Source organism: Arachis hypogaea, chromosome 11, assembly GCF_003086295.3.
Source record: "Arachis hypogaea cultivar Tifrunner chromosome 11, arahy.Tifrunner.gnm2.J5K5, whole genome shotgun sequence".
NCBI lineage: Eukaryota > Viridiplantae > Streptophyta > Magnoliopsida > Fabales > Fabaceae > Arachis > Arachis hypogaea.
This window is the reverse complement of record NC_092046.1, coordinates 92470812-92492143: the sequence shown is the minus strand read 5'-3', so window position 1 is coordinate 92492143 and position 21332 is coordinate 92470812. Positions and strand designations below refer to the sequence as shown.

Genomic DNA, 21332 nt, shown 5'->3' with positions numbered 1-21332 from the left:
TTAAAGTGCAAGGAATATAAATTGCTTGAAATGTAAAGGGAATAGGGGAATGGATTTGCAGAATTTAAACAAGGAAAAACTAAATTGCATCAAACAGAAGAGGGAAAGGGAATTGGGATTGAACCGGATCTTGAAGCAGTAAAGTAAATGAATCAGAAAAAGCAATAAACAGGGAATTGAAATGAGAAATTCAGATCTCAGGACCCAGAGACTAGAAAACCAAGTCTAGATCTCAATGCCTTCCTAGATCCAACAAGAACAATTGCAAGGGAATTGTAAATTGCAAAGAGAATAGATGAAGAGTAATGAACCGGAAATGAAATTCAATTAACAGTAAAAAAAACAGAGAGATCCAAGATTGAGATTGAAACAGAATTTCTTCAATTCTCCAATCCAAGATCCAAGACAAATGTAAAATGAAATTGAAAGCAATGGAAACAAAGAAATTAAAGTTCAAAAGCTCTCCGAAAACTATTATGAAAATTCCAAAAGGAAAGCTCTCCTAATAACTTGAATTCTATCCTATTTATACACTCTCAAAAATGATCTTCAAGCCTTGAGTTGGGCCTTTGTTCTTGATGGAATTGGGTTGAAAGAGGCCTTGGTTGATTGCTCTTGAAGTTTGAAGAAGAACCAAAGTGAACCAATTGAACCGGGTTTGAGGTTAGCCAAAGTTGGACCTAAAGTTTGAGCCAAAGTTAGGGGTCTAACTTTGGCCCCAACTTTTCATAGCAGCAAGCCAAATCCTTCTGGTATGGACGTTGGTGCCAACGTTAGGGGTCTAACTTTGACCCTAACGTTGGCAATGCTTTGTGCTAGTGGCGCCAACGTTAGCCTCCAAGTTAGGGGGCTAACGTTGGCGCAAACGTTGGCCCTTCCCCCTTTGTAATTTATGTGCCAACGTTAGCCTCCAAGTTAGGGGGCTAACGTTGGCGCAAACGTTGGTGCCCAGGGGAGAAACTCTCAAGTTCTAACGTTAGCCTCCAAGTTAGGGGGCTAACGTTGGAGCTAACTTTTGCCTCTTCCTTGAATGTTCATGTGCCAACGTTAGCCCCCAAGTTAGGGGTCTAACGTTGGCGCAAACGTTGGTGCCCAGGGAAGAAGTTTCTCTTGCCAATGTTAGCCTCCAAGTTAGGGGGCTAACGTTGGCTCAAACGTGGGGAGCCCAGGGAGTAATCTTCATGCCTAACGTTAGCCTCCAAGTTAGGGGGCTAACGTTGGGGCTAACTTCATGCCTCCTGGTTCAATTTCACTTATTCCATTGTCCTCTCTTCACTTCTAGCCATTCCTCTTTGCTTCAACCTTTCTTCAAGCTTTTTTCACCTATCATTAATCAACCAAACTTATCAAAGCTATGCTCAAAATCATGAGATATTCATTCTTTCATAATATGCAACAAATATAGCATAAAACCTCATGAAATGGCATAAATTCATATATGGTTGGTTCAATCAAGGGAAACATGAAAATCTACTCAATTAGCTTGCTTGTAGCTCAAGAAAGTGCATAATTCTAATGAAAACTAAAGAAAAAGACTAGCTAAAATAGGCTAGGATGACTTGTCATCACAACACCAAACTTAAAGCTTGCTTGTCCCCAAGCAAGAAATGAATTATTAAGAAGAAAGAATGAAATGGAAGAGGAAGTTCATGCTAGCAGAGTGTTATTGATAGTTCATGGGGTTTTATGTGGATATGCAAATACTCACTTCTTATTGATTTCTAGGCCTAGAAAGTCTCCTTCAAGCTTCAAGTGACATACTGCTATGACCTCTCATTATTCCTTTATCCTTGGCTATTACTTTATTCAAAAGCTTTATTTGAGTGTCATGTGTAGCAAGTTCATTTTATTTTCTTTATACTTGACACATTATTCACCATAGACACTTGGCTCACATTCCTTCTTAAAACATTGATGCCCAGCACCTCTTTGGGTTACTAAATGCCTTGTAGTTAGGTTGCTCTTGATAGTGGACTTTCAGCTGATGATCCCGGGTTAGTTAACCCAAGTCACCAAGTGTTGAGGCACTCCTAAGAGCTTACTAATCCAAGCAGATCCTAGTACAAAGACATCACAGGCATATATTTTAAGGTTCAAGCTATTGGTGTCCAGCTTTGTTTCTTTTTGTTTTTCTTTTGTTTTGCCACTTTTTGGCTCTCTTTGTTCTTTCCTTCTTTTTGTTTTTCTTTCTAACCAAGGAATTTAATTCAATTGAGATTCCTAGACAGTAAGCCACTCTTTACTTAGAAGGGGATATCCTAGCTCTTTATTCACTAAAAGTGAGCTATTATACAATCACACACATACCACCACTTACTTTTATTCCACTTCTAACTAACAGAGACCATTTCACTTCACATTCAAACTGTTCTTTTATTGAATTTAAAGATGCAGGGGACAATACATACTTCTTGTCAAGTGAAAATAAACACACAAGCACACACATAAACTAGCCTATTTATTTTAAAAGAAACAAACATAATGCAAAGACTTTTAAATGACTACTTAAAAATGCAAAGACAGATTAGAACAGATAGAATGCATGTTGTGATGAACAAGGAGCAAGTCCACCTTTCATTTGTCATGCCTTTTCTTTCTCCTTTCATACACTTGGCTGCTAGTGTTCCCACCATCCTTGTTTAGTGGTTGTTGATCTTGCCAAAAGCCAGCCTTATTCATAGCCTCCTCTACTCTATCTTCAAGTCTCATAGCCCTGTTTACTTCTACCTCACTTCTCATTTTGAAAAATTCATCAAAAGTTGGGAATGCCGGATCCATGTTGTGCATATGTTCTCCAATATAGTTTAGTTTGATTTGGCTATTGACATTATAATCGGCTTGCACTTCATACCTTGCTTCTTGGAGTGTTGTGAACTCCTTGAATGCCTTCAAACTTTCAGCTTGCATTTGTTCCAACTTCCCAAAAGATTCATGAGATTGAAAGGCATGTTCTTCTTGCATCGCAAGAAATCTTGACTCGAATTCATTTTGTTTGTTGATTATTCTTAGCTCTCTTTCTTCTTGTGCTTGTTGGTTTTGCATGTACAGAGAATGGTATTCCTCTTGCCTCTCTTGGATTCTCGTGTACTGTTGAGACAATCTCCCTATTGCTTCTTGCATTTGAGTCATATCCATATTGCCATGTGGGAAAAAGTGTGGCTGCTCCTCCTCCTCTTGTGGCTCTTCTTCTATGTGTGGCTCATCTTCTTCCATTTGCTCTTCTCTTTCCCTTCCTCCATGTGGCCTTCGGCCTTGATGTTCTTCAAGGGGCATCATCATCCGTTCAATGGTTATGGGCATGCCCTGGCTTAACCACATTGGATTCTCCTCTTCCAATGGAGCTTTAGCCTTTGCACACAACTTCCAAATGGTGCTCGGATAGTACAACCAAGATCCGGCAGAATTCTTTTCAGCTATCTTTTGAATGTCTCTTGCAAGGATTTCATGAACTCTTATCTCTCCACCCACCATGATACAATGCAGCATTAAGGCTCTCTCCCTGTTAACTTCTGAGGTGTTCACTGTCCCCAAAATTGACCTTTTCATCAACTCATACCATACTTTAGCTTCCGGAGTGAGATTACATCTCTTCAGGAACTTGTATCTGTTCTTGTTATCTCCTTCCCATTCTGAGTTCTCAAAACAAATGTCTCTTGCAATCTCCTCATAATCCTGCTCCTCACTCAATCTTTGTTGGTATCCCGGTTCATCAAAGCGGACTGATTTTAGTTTCAAGACTTTTTTGATTGCATCCGGGCTAAAATCTACTTCCACCCCACGCACATAGCTCTTGTACGTTGGGGGTTCACGCATGTCAATCCTTGGGACATTTTCATAGAACTCTCTTATGATATTGGTATTAATTCGGGTGGCCGGTGATATAAGTTCCTCCCATCTCCTCTTCCGGATTTTGTTCTTCATTTCTTGACATCCATCATCCGGCAACATGAATGGAATTTCAGGATAGATCTTTTTCTCGTTCATCCATTGAATTTGCATTTGATGAGACCAAGACTTGAACCTCCATTGGTCATATTCATGTGTTTCTTCCTCCACTATTGGATCTTTTCCTTTTCATCATTTGGTTCTTGAGGAGGATGCCATGATCACTTGGTTGGTTGAGAGGGAATGTGAAGAATGTTGGAGAGTTTGATGTGTGTTTGGAGGAAAAAGGGATTAGGACCGAACTTGTTATGACAAGAAATTATGAAGAGAAGTTTAAGTGGTTGGAGTTTAAAGTAGAAGAAAGGTTGCACAAGGCTTGTTATGTTGAGGAGTGATTCGGTTATGTGCATGGCTTGAAGGTGGTATGCTTTTAAATGAGCAATGAAGGGCTAGGATGCAATTAGACACTATGGGGATCAAGGGTGTGCATGTATGGATGAATGAAGACAAAATTTGCTCCTTCCCTTGCCTTTGCCGTGATCATTCTCAAGGAGTGGCAGATTTCTTACTTGAAGCATGTGATAGGATTTTGTCCTTATGCTATGCTTTCCTTTGTCTTGTCTTTTTCATTGAAGATTCTTTGACCTCCTAGTCATCACAACAAGACAACATACATTAGTCTTATCCAACCGTAGCAATATTGTTCTTTTTAGTAAAAATATGTGAACCATCAATTCTTATCTCATGTGAACCGTGACACTTCCTTTGGAGGACACCAAACTTGATGTTTGGTAATGTATAAAGAAAATGAGTTTCTTCCTCCAATTAGTGAAGTTTAAATGTTCATAAGAATTGTTTTCATCATACTTTCTTTTTCTCTTTTTTTTTCATGAAGGATTAATTGTATCCTTGAATCGGTGCATCAAGGTTTGATGAACACCAAACTTGTTTCTTGTCAAAGGGTACATCACAATTAATGCCTTCATTACCGAATAAGAATTTTTCTATTTATAAGGTTTTGGAAAATAACACATGTATGATTATTGATGCATGAATTTCAAATTTTCATGAAGCTATGTGGACACCAAACTTAGTGTTCGGCCATATGCTCTATCAAAATATTTTAAGCATGTGAAACAAAATCCTTTGTAATATTGGTTGAGTGTGCTTGAAGACACACTAAACTTAGCATATGTTTCAAAATAATGCATACAATAAATGGACGTGTTCATGAAAAGAGAAAAGAATTCATGCATCAAGTGATCATAACTTATTGAATTTAAAATGACATGAATCTTAAATCATGGGTTGCCTCCCATGGAGCGCTCTTTTATTGTCACTAGCTTGACATTGAGGGTTTCTTTTATGGTGGTTGGTGCTTGTAGGGCCTCAATTTGTCTCCCCTGACTGTGATCCTCTTCTTTGTTCTCTGGTGTTCAATTTCAGCATGTTCTAATGATAGTATGTTGCTGACAGTGTAGTAATCCTCGGTTTGTTGATTTGCCCCCAGCTGTTGATATATCAGTTGCACTTTGTCACCTTTAGAAAGCCCCTCTGTTGGAATCTTTCTATTCTTCCAGCCCCTTTTTGCTTTGTTTCTGCGCTTCATCTTTCCTTTTGTTGATCTTTCTTTTCTGGCTGTAGACTTTCCTTGGGGACCTCTCTTCTCAGTGGCCAATACTCTAACATCCTCTTGGGCTTTTTCATCAGTCTGCACAGTCCTTAGCATTGGGATGTTGCTGTGACTTTCCTGGTCACTCTTCATACAGTCTTTCTTCTCCTTGCTAAATTGTGCCTCTGGTAATACCTTCAGAGTGATGCTTTGGTCATGCATCCTGAGAGTTAATTCCCCTTCCTCTACATCTATGATAGCTCTAGCAGTGGCCAAGAATGGCCTTCCTAGTATAACAGAGTCACCATCATCATTATTTGATTCTAGAACCACAAAATCAGCAGGGTATATAAAACTGTCCACCTTGACCAAAAGATTTTCAATTACACCCCTGGGATATACCATTGACTTGTCTACCAGCTCCAGAGACATTTGTGTTGGTTTGACCTCCTCTATATGCAGCTTTTTCACCAAGGAGGATGACATTAAGTTAATACTTGCTCCGAGATCACACATTGCTTTAGTGATTGTCAATTTCCCAATGGTGCAAGGCAACAGGAAGCTTCCTGGGTCCTCAAGCTTGGGAGGAAGCCCCTTTTGAATCAAGGCCCTGCATTCCTCAGCAATCATTATGGTTTCTTTCTCATCCCAGCTTCTTTTCTTGTTGATAAGATCCTTCAGAAACTTGGAATATAGAGGCATTTGCTCAAGTGCTTCAGCCAAGGGAATATTGATTTCCAGCTTCTTAAAAATCTCAAGGAATTTGTGAAAATGCTGGTCTTTAATCTCTTTGTTGAACCTCTGAGGGTAAGGCAGTGGAGGTGTGATGCTTTTTCCCATTTGCTGCTGCCCCTGAGCTACTTCCTTTGAGCTATGTGGCTGGTTGTTCTTCTCTTTGAGTTTTTCAGTGTCTTTGTTTGGCATCACATCTTGCTCCTTATCCTCATCTGCCTTTGTTTGATTCTCATCCTCTGTTGGTTCTTTGATGTTCTCTGCTTGCTTCCTTGTAGTGTCATTGTTGCTTATCAATGTTCTCCCACTCCTCAATTGTATTGCCTTGCATTCCTCCTTGGGATTTGGAATTGTGTCACTGGGCAGTGCGTTTGAAGGTCTCTCAACAGATACTTGCTTGGAGAGTTGCCCCATCTGTCTCTCTAGGCTCTTTATAGAGGCTTCCTGATTCTTGGCTACCATTTCTTGGTGTTTCAACATTTTGTCTATCATGGCTTCCAAGTGAGTGATTCTTTGGGCTTCAGGTGATACTTGAGGTGGGTTATGAGATGTGGGTGGTGGATGGTAGGCATTTTGGTTGGTGGGTTGGTTATTAGATTGGTATTGGTTGAGGTTGGGGTAGTTGTTTTGAGGTTTTCTGTAGGGGTTTTGGTTAGTTTGCTGCTGGTTGTGATTTTGGTTGCTTCTTGGGTTGTGTTGGTTTGGGTTCCTCTGCCATGGTTGTTGGTTTTGGGTATGGTTATCTCCCCATCTGAGGTTTGGGTGGTTTTTCCAGGATGGATTGTATGTATCACCATACACTTCATTTGGTCCTTGGTTGTGCATATACTGTACTTGCTCTTGTTGTTGTTCTTCTTGAGTTTCTTCACTTTGTCCCCATGTGGTTGATGGTTGGCTGGTGTTAACTGCTGCAACTTGGAGACTATCAATCCTCTTGGCCATTTGCTCAAATTGTTGTTGAATTTGCTGCTGCATCATCTTGTTTTGAGCTAGGATTGAATCCACTCCTTCTAGCTCCATTACTCCTCTCCTATGTGATGGTTGGCAGTTTTTTTGATGAGCAAAGAAATATTGGTTGTTGGCCACCATGTCCACAAGATTCTGAGCTTCCTCAGCAGTTTTCATCAGTTGTAGTGAACCTCCAGCAGAATGATCTAATGCCTCCTGAGATTTCAATGTCAGGCCTTCATAGAAATTTTGCAGCACGTCCCATTCATTGAACATCTCTGGAGGACACTTTCTGATTAAGGCTTTGTACCTCTCCCATGCTTCATACAAGGATTCGGCATCTAATTGTGTGAATGTCTGCACCTCGGTTTTCAGCCTGATGACTCTTTGGGGTGGATAGAATTTGGCTAGAAATTTAGTCACCAAGTCATCCCAACTAGTGATACTTCCTTGGGGAAAAGTTTCAAGCCATTGTGCAGCCTTATCCCTTAATGAGAACGGGAACAGCAGAAGCTTGTAGGTTTCAGGATTCACGCCATTGGATTTGACAGTGTCACAGATCCTTAAGAAGGTAGATAGATGTTGATTTGGATCCTCCAATGGTCCTCCCCCAAATGAGCAATTGTTCTGGACCAATGTAATGAGTTGTGGCTTCAGTTCAAAGTTATTTGCATTGACATTAGGGGTGAGAATGCTACTTCCACAATGTCTAGCATTTGCAAAGGTATAGGAAGCCAATACTCTCCTCTGTTGTGGTTGATTATTGACTCCTTCTCCTGGATTAGATGTATCTCCTTCCATCTCGTGGAATTCTTCGTCTTATTCCTCTTCTCCAACAATACTTTTCCCTCTTTCAGCTCTTCTTAACCTCCTGAGAGTTCTTTCGTCTTGTTCATGAAAATTGGGTATGGCTCTTCTTGTACCTGACATACAAGCAGAACATAAGAGCACACAAACCAGTTACACTTCAATCTACTGCTAGAATGAAGTTTTAGTTAGCTTAAGCAAAAATTCAAACAGTTAGTGGGTTAGTCAAAATTAAAGAAAAAGTGCTTGATCTAGATTACCACCTCACTTAATCATTGTCAATCTAATCAATCCCCGGCAACGGTGCCAAAAACTTGATGAGATATTTTGGAGGAAAAATAAATCTCTCCCAAAACACACAAATCCAACCGGCAAGTGTACCGGGTCGTATCAAGTAATAAAAACTCACGGGAGTGAGGTCGATCCCACAGGGATTGAAGGATTGAGCAATTTTAGTTTAGTGGTTGATTTAGTCAAGCGAATCAAGATTTGGTTGATGATTGTGTGACTTGCAGAATGTAATTTGCATTGAAGTAAAGAGAACAAGAAATAAATTGCTGAAACTTAAAGAACAAGAAATTAAATGGCAGAAACTTAAAGTGCAAGAAATGTAAATTGCGGAATCTTAAAGTGCAAGGAATATAAATTGCTTGAAATTTAAAGCGAATAGGGGAATGGATTTGCAGAATTTAAACAAGGAAAAACTAAATGCATCAAACAGAAGAGGGAAAGGGAATTGGGATTGAACCGGATCTTGAAGCAGTAAAGTAAATGAATCAGAAAAAGCAATAAACAGGGAATTGAAATGAGAAATTCAGATCTCAGGACCCAGAGACTAGAAAACCAAGTCTAGATCTCAATGCCTTCCTAGATCCAACAAGAACAATTGCAAGGGAATTGTAAATTGCAAAGAGAATAGATGAAGAGTAATGAACCGGAAATGAAATTCAATTAACAGTAAAGAAAACAGAGAGATCCAAGATTGAGATTGAAACAGAATTTCTTCAATTCTCCAATCCAAGATCCAAGACAAATGTAAAATGAAATTGAAAGCAATGGAAACAAAGAAATTAAAGTTCAAAAGCTCTCCGAAAACTATTATGAAAATTCCAAAAGGAAAGCTCTCCTAATAACTTGAATTCTATCCTATTTATACACTCTCAAAAATGATCTTCAAGCCTTGAGTTGGGCCTTTGTTTTTGATGGAATTGGGTTGAAAGAGGCCTTGGTTGATTGCTCTTGAAGTTTGAAGAAGAACCAAAGTGAACCAATTGAACCGGGTTTGAGGTTAGCCAAAGTTGGACCTAAAGTTTGAGCCAAAGTTAGGGGTCTAACTTTGGCCCCAACTTTTCATAGCAGCAAGCCAAATCCTTCTGGTATGGACGTTGGTGCCAACGTTAGGGGTCTAACTTTGACCCTAACGTTGGCAATGCTTTGTGCTAGTGGCGCCAACGTTAGCCTCCAAGTTAGGGGGCTAACGTTGGCGCAAACGTTGGCCCTTCCCCCTTTGTAATTTATGTGCCAACGTTAGCCTCCAAGTTAGGGGGCTAACGTTGGCGCAAACGTTGGTGCCCAGGGGAGAAACTCTCAAGTTCCAACGTTAGCCTCCAAGTTAGGGGGCTAACGTTGGAGCTAACTTTTGCCTCTTCCTTGAATGTTCATGTGCCAACGTTAGCCCCCAAGTTAGGGGTCTAACGTTGGCGCAAACGTTGGTGCCCAGGGAAGAAGTTTCTCTTGCCAACGTTAGCCTCCAAGTTAGGGGGCTAACGTTGGCTCAAACGTGGGGAGCCCAGGGAGTAATCTTCATGCCTAACGTTAGCCTCCAAGTTAGGGGGCTAACGTTGGGGCTAACTTCATGCCTCCTGGTTCAATTTCACTTATTCCATTGTCCTCTCTTCACTTCTAGCCATTCCTCTTTGCTTCAACCTTTCTCCAAGCTTTCTTCACCTATCATTAATCAACCAAACTTATCAAAGCTATGCTCAAAATCATGAGATATTCATTCTTTCATAATATGCAACAAATATAGCATAAAACCTCATGAAATGGCATAAATTCATATATGGTTGGTTCAATCAAGGGAAACATGAAAATCTACTCAATTAGTTTGCTTGTAGCTCAAGAAAGTGCATAATTCTAATGAAAACTAAAGAAAAAGACTAGCTAAAATAGGCTAGGATGACTTGTCATCAGAGATCGGGTAAGAGATTCAAATGGGGAGCCATGTCACTTAAAGAGGATGGACCTCTCGCCTGAGGCTAGGGGCTGGTACGGGATAGTGAGGAGATCAATCCTCCCCACTGGAAACCCCTCAGAAGTCACAATAAGAAGGGCAATTATGGTACACTGTATACTAAAAGGAGGAGAAATAAATGTCCCTCAACTTATTACAGACAACATCCAAGAGATGTCCGAAAGCAACAGCAAGTTAGCTAGGCTTGGCCACCCAAGTACCATATTGTGTTTATGCAATAGAGCAGGGGTGCTTTTTGAAGATTCAAACACAGATTGGGTGCAGGATGGAAGGGCACTCACCAGGCAAAGACTAGAAGGTGCCATTGGTGAATAGAGTGAGAGAAGATCCCAAGGAAGAAGAAGGAAGCCACAAATAGAAGAAGAACAAGCCTCTAAACCACAAATGGAGGGAGAACAAGCTTCTGGTGCAATGGACCTGAGCCAAATGCAAAGAGCCATTGAAGAAATGTCTCAACAATACATGAGAGCACAGGAGTAGCAACAGGAGTAATACTTGAGGCAACAAAAGTAGTATTTGAAGGATCGAGAGCAACAGGAGAATTGGCAGTGGCAGATGATGGAGAAGCAAGAAAACTTTCAGCTCAAGATGTTGGATCAACAAAGAGTGTTTCAAGCAAGAACTCTTGCGGGGCAAAGGGAACAATCAGTAAACTTTCAAGAATCATTTAATAGATTATCCCTACGACAAGACAAATATAGGGAGTACACCCAAAATCTCTATCAATGGAAGAACATATATCATACAATTGGAGAGCATAGGAACTTGGACAGAATGGAGTATGATATAGAAATTCAAGCAAAGTTGGACTATGTAGTCCATAGCATGCCAGCATTGAACCAACAAATCAAGCCATTTGAGCAATTCCAAGAATTGGTAGACCATCAAAGAGCACAAGCCAATAAAAATATAGCACACATGCAACAAGGATTGAAGGATGCTGGGCTCTACGGTCAGATAGACCATATTTGGGATCGAAGATGCCCTATTGAAGAACCCCTAGAAACAAGCAAGATGTAACGACCTAATTTCTAGTACGTCACGATCATACTAGAAACTGAGCGCTACCAACTTGTCTACCTAATTATTATCTATTATTTATTATATGAGCCTGATTCGTTGTTAAAAGCGTAGTTATTTTACGAGGTACTTTTTTTTCTGAAAATGTTTGGATTAACAAACAGTATCATTCATAATCAATTCACAACTGATAATATATAAAACAATTATAAATAACCACACATAAATACATCACAAGCAGTTGACAATATTCGGTGATCCAACTTTTATTAGAGTATAGACTTTTAGTTAGAACACCCCTAGACATAGCTAGATAATAACTATATACATATATATACATACAACATCCCAGGTCCTGACCTGTTCAAGAAGTCCCTAAGATGGCGCCCAGGCTAGCCTAGACTCTATACTCACCTAGTCCCTCTAAACTACTAAAGCGAGGGAAAGTATGTTCTAGGTCTTCAAAACTCAAGTCAGGTGGATCGTCATCAAAAGGTGGAAGGTCGTCTACTAATCCTCTGCACGATCATATGTCATCAAAGAGCATCTCTCAAGTACTTCATCGAGTGGCCACATAACAGCAACATCGTACGGAGGACTTAGGTTAAAGTTTGTAGATAAGCAGGGTGCAAACGTTGGCTGGCCTCACAGTATATACATATAAACAGGTAACAGAGTTCACTCTAGACTCAGAAGACTACCTAGAGCGGAATCCTCTTTGCAGAACAGTCATCAGCAAACTACGGAAGGGTACTCATGCTTCCATCTGAAGGGGGAAGGGAGAGAGAAGGGGTAAGAACTGGGGAGTTCTTAGTAGGGCCGGGGTTATTAGTTACGTTCATTAATTCTGTGTTGTTTAGCAGATAAATAGCAGAATACCGAGAAGCAGTAGACAGAAGAAACAGATAAATAGAGAAAATAGAGAAAACAAAAAGCAAAACACAAACAAAAGAATACAAGAAAACAAAACACAGACACAGAGAATAGAATGAAAACAAAGAAGGCATACATTCAAACAACAATCATAACAGAGGAAATGCGCAACCAAATATGATGCATGTCTAGCCCTAGTGCAAGTAATGAGCTCACGTGTCGGTTTACACCCTACATCCCGACATTACCTAGGAACTAGTCCTAGATATGGCTTTATCTCTGTAGGTGAACTTCAGCCTACAGAAACAGCACTCCCATAAGTGAACTTTGGCTTACAAGAATAGTTCAATCACAACATAAGTGAACTTCGGCTTACAGGTATCACAACTCTCTGTAGGTGAACTTCGGCCTACAGGAGCAACACCTTGAGATACACAATTGATATTCACTGTAGGTGAACTTCAGCCTACAGGAATAACAACTCACTATAGGTGAACTTGGGCCTACAAGACCTCTAGGGCTAATGGAAAAGCAGCAAATGAACATACAACAGAACATCATGCCACAAGGCTTAACTCTTTATTCTTATTCTCTTCTCCTCTATTCTCTTTGTTATATTACTCTTTTCTCATTGTCTCTTTACTCTGCTCTAATTTCTCTGTTTAACGTATGTATTTAAAGCTTATGTAAATTTCGGTATGAATAGTTAGTCTGTCCCAAGTATAGGTTCATTAAGTCTATACTGAAACAGTTTACCTTTTCATATAATAATACCTAACCCTAGTCGCAACTCAAGGACTAACTATGTTGTCCTAGTTCGTTCGCTATTCTCTGTCTGTTTTTCTGTCGTTAAAACTTTACAGACTTTTCTTTGGTTTTTATCTTTTCTTTATCTTTTTATCTTTCATTTATCTTTGCCTCACTAACATGTTCTTACCACTCCCTAAGTGTTTTATGAAGGTAATTATGAGATTCTCCGCTTAAAGTTGTCTTTCTAAAGCTTTTACAGAAAACTGCCTTTTTCGTATTATTTTATTATTTTTATTAAAATATTATTTTTAATTAAATATTATTATTTAATATTTTATTATTATTTATTATTTTATCATTAAATTTTCAAAAATTACTCCACTTTAACTTTTAACCTTTAAATATTCACTTTTTACCACCCGTAACTTTTAATATTTCTACTTTAACCACCTTAACTTTCAGAAATTACAAAATAACCCCTCAAACACCAAAATAATTACAACCTTACCCTTTTTAAGATATAAAAGGTGTTCTTCAATGTTCTTCATCACACTCAAAGTGTTCTTCATGTTCTTCGTAAATTCTTCAGATTCTTTCTCTGTTTTTACCCGTTTTTCAGTCTTTTCAGCAACCGATTTTTACCATAATTTATAATAAATTCTGATGCATGGAAAACTTGTCTCATAATCAATTTCCTTCGGCAAGTGTACCGAATTTGTCGTCAAGTAAAAACTCACAATAGAGTGAGGTCGAATCCCACAGGGATTGATTGATCAAGCAACTTTAGTTAGAGGAATGTTCTAGTTGAGCGAATCAGAATTTGGGTTGAGAATTGCAGAAAATTAAATGGCGGGAAAGTAAATAACAGAAAAGTAAATGCTAGAAATAAAGAGCTGAATGTAAATGACGGAAAGTAAATTGCAGAAGCTTAAATGGGAATGGGGTAATTGCTCATAAAAGTAAATGACAGAAATTAAAGAGAATGGGTAAGATCAGAAATGGAGAGTTCATTGGGCTCAGGAGATGTTGCATTGTCCGGATCAATTTCATTTTCATCTCTTCCTCAATCAATGCACTCATTGATCTCCATAGCAATCTTAAGTGATCGAATTAAAATTCCTTGTAATTCAATCTGTCAAATCTTGATCAATAGCCAATTCCTTGGTCAATTGCTCATGAGAAGAGATGAAGTATGGTCACTGATTATACCACATGCATTTCCCAAATCAACTATTGAGAGGATTATGGTCACATATCCATCCAAACCCAATTTGCTCCAGCATGAGAAAGCATTTCTAGCATGATCTCTTCATTCCTCTTTCAAGGTTCAGAAGAGATCCAAATTTGAATAGCTTCTTTTCCAAGATAACTACCCAATTGGATGAAGATCGAAAGCTTTCAAGTAAAATCAAGAGGAAAGATAGAAGAAGAATAATTAAAACTAGTATTGATCCATCAAATTACAACAGAGCTCCCTAACCCAATGAAAGGGGTTTAGTTGTTCATAGCTCTGGAAAATGAAAACAAAGATGGAGAATACATGATGAAACTAGAAGTGCAGAGAAAGTAAAATACAGAGAGTAGTTCTATGCCAAGAGGCTCCCTATAATTTCTGTAACATCCCGTCCAGCAAAATACCTTGCTTAAGTCAGGGTATTTCTACTAGAAAGAACATTACGTAACCTTTTCTAGTATTAACTACTTAATTATCAAGCCTTTGTATCGAGTTTGCGTTTCAGTTTTAAGAAAATGCCAGAAAATTGTTTTTTTTTTTTATTAAAGTCATAATTCAAACATTCACAAATAATAATAATCACATAAATATTATTGATAATAATTCTTATACAAAAGAGACCAAATAAAACTCAAATACAATATGCTAAACCTACCCCTCTATGTAAAATAAAATCTCAAAGGACAATAGCGAGGGGACTTTATGAAAGCAATTAAAACCATAAAGAAAGCCTACTGATCGCTCGCAGCTTCAAATTGCATCTTCAAACCTGTCGCTGAAAGGGTGGAAAATTTGGGGGGTGAGAACCAAACCACATGTTCTCAGTAGAGGTCGAGAATGCCGTGAAAGTAAAGAATAAAGCGCAAATATTTAACTGCATTCATAGACATCTAAAAGGAAACTAACTTTCTTTAAAAGCATTAGTTAATTACTCAATATCCTAAATTCATATTTTTCTTGTAAAAGTTTTAAAAGTTTCCTAAACTGTATGAATGACTAACCTGTCCCAGTCATAGGTTCATTAAGTCTATGCTGAACCAATTTGATTTTTCATTCCTTACTAGACCATAACATAAAAGAAGTTACCTACGCGGTATAAATGATCATCCTGCTCCAAGCACAGGTTCATTAAGTCTATGCTGAATCAGTCAGATACTTTATACAAAACTAGACCTCAAACGTACCAGTCACGGCCTTAGGCCCAAACAACTCAATCAACACCCAATTCACCACAATCCAGCCAATCAGTTACAAACACAAGTAATGAGGTTCAAACACAATCAAGAGCAATTACATCAAGTATAACAACTAGCAGTTAAACAGGATTATTCACTTAGGCAAACCAATTACAATATACACACCCAAACAATGTCACATAGATGCATATGATGCATGCCTGTCCTACTGGCCATGAGCTCACGCGTCGGTTATGTTGCCAAACCCGACTCGGATAAGCGGGATTAGACCACCATCCTTATCCGTAGGTTCCATAGACAAGCGGGAATTAAACCACCATCCTTGCCCGGAACACGCAAGTGGGATTAAACCACCGTCCTTGCCTCCACAGTAAGCGGGATTAAACCACCATCCTTACTGGGTACATAAAATAATACGCAAGCGGGATCACACCACCGTCCTTGCTGAACAATTTATCAATACGCGAGCGGGATAAAACCACCGTCCTCACTGCAGGCGGGACAAAACCACCATCCCTGCATAATGGTTTACGCACTGAGCAAGCGGGACTAGACCCACGCCCCTACCAACAATCTCATAAACCAAATATTCTTTTCTCAAAAGAAACATTGAAGTTATTATCATTAAATAAGTCTTAAATATTTATTTTGATCAAGTCCTTATATTTTTTTATAAAATTTGGACATAATCTCCTTTAAAAATAGGACTTATCCACCCTTACGGGTTTCTTCTTTCTCAACAATTCATCAGCCTCTTTCAGCATTTGCCACAGCAATATATTCTCAAAAACATTTGATAATAGAAAATCTATTTCTTAAATTCCATATCCAAAATAATTACCAACACAACTTGGCAGCCTGATTTCCATTTTGTTTTTAAAATATCAAATGAAATCAGAATTACGCAAACTTTAAATCCATGTGACCGTCTCGGATTAAACTTTCTATTAAATTAAAAATCATAATTTTTCGTTGTCTCTAGCTTCGGGAATATAAGCAAAACCGTGACTGTTCTGCAGTATTTTAAATCGAAAAGACAGCAGCACCATACAACATTTGAAATTTTATATAAAATCTAAATTAAATCCAAACACCTTCAAAATTAATGTGGTTAAACATAACTCATCCAAATTGCTTTCTAAATTGGTTCCAGGGTCATACCATTTTTAATGAAGGAGTTACGTAGCTTGGAAGTTAGGTAATTTTCTGCAGAATTCTGTTTTACAAATCATTGAACACAACCTCTTCCAAGTCCCATAACTCACTTATTAAAACATAGAAAATCCTGAAATTTAAATCACATATACTAAACATAATTAATTTTTACCTCCAATTGGTTGCATCTCAATATCTATCCAGGATCAAAAGTTATAAACTTCCAAAATTACTAATTTAAGGAAACAGAATCTGGCTTTTTCTGCATAATGCATCATCCTTCAAAAATTCATATCTTTAAAACTACAAGTCCAATTGTTCTGAAATTTTATGGCATTAAAATAATAGGAATAAAGTTTTATTTAAAATTAGTTCCATTTCAAATTTCAAACTGCAGAATATCCAATTGAGGAATCAAGTTGCTGCTGCGTTAAACATTCTGCAGAAAAACCAGTTTTGACATCCATGATTCAAAAATTCACCATAAATCATAAACTTAGTGAAAAAGTCTCAAATTCAGCAGTCCAGTTCCCTATATCCCCAAGCTCAATCCGGACTTAGTCCCATGCAATTCCGATAATCACAGAAATAGTTATAGTTTTTCAAAGTTTTTGGCTTCCTTTAAAAATAATGCAGAAAATCAAGTTTTACATTTTAACTTTGAAAAATCATTACTAGTTCTATAGTTAATTCAAACTTCTCAAAATTGAGTCCCAACAACAACTTTTATTATACTTTACTCAGCCTTTGCTCTTATATCATTTCGATTATCGTTGAATAACGGATTCACTTCCAAAGTCACCTTTTAATTTCAAAAATCAGTTTTTCAGCAATCTATTTAGTATTCAAAATCCAACCCTTCAAAACCCCTCAAAACCAATTCCAAATCAACCACCAACCAAGTTCATTAACATTACAATATACCAAATAACAACTCAACGGCAACAAATCCAACATAACCCATTAAAATTCAGAAATTCTCAATAATTAGTCATCAAGCAATTCCCAATCCACATAATCAATCAATATCACTAATCAACAATTCCAAATAACAATCTCAACCATTCCAATCACAATTTCAGCCACAATTCAATATTCACATAGTCAATCAATTACTCACAGATATTAAATCTATTTGCAGTTATTCAATAAACCTTGTAGGCATTCCTAAATTGAAATCGTTTTAAACCCCCTACCTCAATGTCAAAACTCGCAGAAATCAATAAACCCAGCAGCTCCATTGGCAGTTCTAACATCCATTCTGCTCTCTTAGCAGCTACCATTATGATTCTGGGCAGCTCCATTGATGGTGAAAGGTCTCAGCATCAGCCAAACAGCACGATAACGATTCAGAGTGGAGCCAGAGCATGGCCAGACCAACAATAACAGTTCCAGCAGCGGCGGTGGTGTCACGTCTCTTCCTCTCCCCTCTGTCCAACGGCGACGTTTGTGGCTCCACCAGTAGGGACAGCGGCAATCAAGGTTTCCGATGGTAGTGGCGTCGCAGCTCAAAATAGAACCCAAATAGAGCGACGGTAAGAATGGCGGCCATGGGTGACAGCGATGCGGGTTCCATCACCACGACTGTGAAGCGTGACAGTTGTGTCTTCCCTCACTCAACGATGCTCTCTCTCTGTCGGCCTCCCTCCATCCATTAGCTTCTTCCTTGGCGGACCAGAGCAGCAGAAACAAAGGAGCTACATCGTGCTTCTCTCTCGCGAGCTGGCAAGGACGACAGTGACACGGGCTTCGGTGACGGCTCCATCTTCAACAGCGGTGGCGACTGGCGCGACGATGGCTCCGGTGACGAGTTCGACGACAACGGCAAGAGGGTGTGCTTGGCGGATTAGAGACTTGAAATCGACGGCGCACAATGAGAGGAAGCTCGACGGGTCGGCGGCGGTGGCATCCCTCCTCGCCGGCGACTCCCTTCTCCCTCTCCTCTTCTTCTTCTTCCTCGCGGTGCTCAGCCTTTCTCTCCTCTCTCTGTGTTTTTTTTTTCGTAGGTTCTGTGTCTGTGTTTTGTCACGTTGAAAGTGATGAAAGGGGGGTGTGGGCTGCATTCAAAGGCTGGGGAAAGGGGAAAAATTAGGGTTAGGGTTTCTCAATTTGGGAAATTAGGGTTTCTGAGTTTGATTTGGGAATTAGGGTTAGAAATTAGGGATTTTATAAAAAAATATGGATAGATATGGATAGATATTTTTATAAAATTAGAGGGTAGAGTAATTTTAAAACCCAATATACTTTATTAAAAATATTTAGGAACATTATTTATCAACATATTGTTAAGTTCAATCAATTATTTCTAATTTACATTATAAAATAAACATATTAATCACATTTTTATAAAATACAGTTTAAACTCAATACTAATTAGTTAAATTAAATGATATAACTTTTTATTATTTTTCTATCACCGAAACTTTAATTTCAATTTACAAAATAACTAATTATAATAAAATTACTTAAACTTAAAGTATTTATAAAAATCCATTTAATCATTCCTAATAAATTAATCTCTAAAAGTTCAAACTAATAAAATAAACCATAATTCATTCATATTAGAAATTACCTAAATTAAATTATATAATACTTTCATTACTAAATTTTATTTCCAAACCATTTGAAATAACCAATTATAAAAATTACATAAGAATATTAATCAACTTAAACTCCAAATATTAATAAAACTAATTTAATTACTCTTAATTAATTAATTTATAAAATAAGATATCAAATTAATAAAATAAATCGTAACCTTTTCAGAATAAAAGTTACTTAAATTAAATTATACAATTCTTTCTTATTTTTCAATTACTAAAATTATACAAAATATTCTATTATAATAAGATTACTTAAAAATATTAATTGATTTCGAAATAAAACTATCTCCGAATCTATTTAATTATTTCTAACAAAATAATTTCTAAAATTATAAAGTTTGAACTTAATAAGATAAAATCATAATTTATTTATAATTAGATTTTCAAAAATGCGGGATGTTATATTCTATCCAACTTACAAAAATTTTCGCCCTCGAAAATTGATATAAGATGGAGAAAAGATTCATATTCACATCCCCTTTCGAATATTTTAAAGATACCAAGAAAATTATATCACATAAACATAGAAGAAAATATACTAGGTAATGCAAGAGTTGATAAAATAACTTAACATAAAAAAAATTTTAAAATCCAAAATCAAATAGGCACAATATTCGTTCAGAACTCTTAACAAAGCATGATCACTTCCTCTCGTCACCTCAAAACTCCATAACTCCTTATAACTTCGTATACTTACCAGATTCACTTTCCGTACGCACAAATCACGTCCCTAAGAACTACTGCATATAAGGAATACGAAACTTGAGAAGAGAAAGACAAACGGCACGAAAGGTTTATGCGAGAAATTGGAAGAATACTCAAGTTCACAGTTGGACAAAGATGGTATTTCGCAAGGATTTAAAGGAATACGTAAGATTATCAAACAATAAGGATATATATAAGCAATGAAATATACCGGAAGGAGAATTAAATTGAAAGCTTAAGAAAGGATTTTGAATTAAAGAGTTTTGATATGAACAGTAATAGAAAAGATAGTACAGCAATTTAGAACAATTTCAACTTGAACCAGAAGGAATTAGTTTATCTTTTTCAAAGGAAAATATTTAAACCCAACATTTTTCAAAAGTACTAAACTTAGTATAAATAATACGTTATACCGATTTTAATTTCAGATCAAGCAAATCATGCATGGTTTGTAAATTAAAGTTTGTTTGGTGTTAAAGGCAAAATATTTTCTTTAAAAATCTTGGAGGATACTTAAATACATAATTAGGTAAGAATAGCTATAAAAGTATAATAAAGTTGGCTGAAAATCAGCTTCTATTTAAAGAATAAATTTTGAAATAAGATTTTCTATAAATCAATAAAAGATAAGTGGTATATCACAGATAAACAAGATTAAACTATATAAAGAAGTTTTAGAGTTTATGTTAGAAAGTCTAGACCGAATTAAAAACAATCCCATCAAAATTTAAGCAAGGGTTGTGGATACAGTCAAGTAAGAAAAGATTTAAATTGAAATTTTTCTCAAAGAGAATCTGAAACAAGTACTCAAGAAAGAAATTACAAGAAATAGTATGCTGTACCGAAATAATTCCGAATTCAGAGCAAGGAGCATAGAGTTTGTAAGGTAAGGATAAATGTTTCAAAAGATTCAAGCAACAACCAGATACAGAGTCAAGCAAGGACATGCACGAATGATAATACAAGATTAGCAAGAAAGAGATCAGAAACTAGAAATTCCAATACAATTAATAGAAAATGAGATAACACTAAGCACGAATAAAGAGCATACATCGAAACGGAACTAATCTCTAGAATTTAGTTTCTAACGTCCCCAAAATCTCGTAATTCGCGTTAACCTATCACTTCTATTTCGCCTGTGATAACCTATTAGTGTTCCCAAATACATAAATCATTAGTATTAAGTTGGCCAAACTTGATACCATGAGGTATGCAATGGTAAACTAATAGCGTTAATCACTAGACAGTCATGCATATAAAACATAAAATCTTGTCATCAGAACAAGTTAGAAAGCATGACAGACACTCAGAGTATGCAATGAAGCATAGTCAGTCCACTCCCCAGGCTCTACAGGAAGGACTGCTCTGATACCATATTGTAACATCCCGTCCAGCAAAATACCATGCTTAAGTCAGGGTATTTCTACTAGAAAGAACTTACGTAACCTTTTCTAGTATTAACTACTTAATTATCAAGCCTTTGTATCGAGTTCGCGTTTCAGTTTTAAGAAAATGCCAGAAAATTGTTTTTTTTTTCATTAAAGTCATAATTCAAACA

At 37.4% G+C, this 21332-nt stretch overlaps 1 long non-coding RNA gene across 1 annotated transcript; it reads right to left on the bottom strand.

Annotated features, from left to right (window-relative positions):
- Window positions 1-14631: 14631 nt before the first annotated feature.
- On the bottom strand, window positions 14632-18488 carry LOC140176372 (uncharacterized). Its single transcript, XR_011867638.1, has 2 exons — window positions 17663-18488; window positions 14632-14890 (listed from the first exon to the last, which is right to left on the bottom strand). It is a non-coding gene; the product is annotated as an uncharacterized lncRNA (long non-coding RNA).
- Window positions 18489-21332: the final 2844 nt, after the last annotated feature.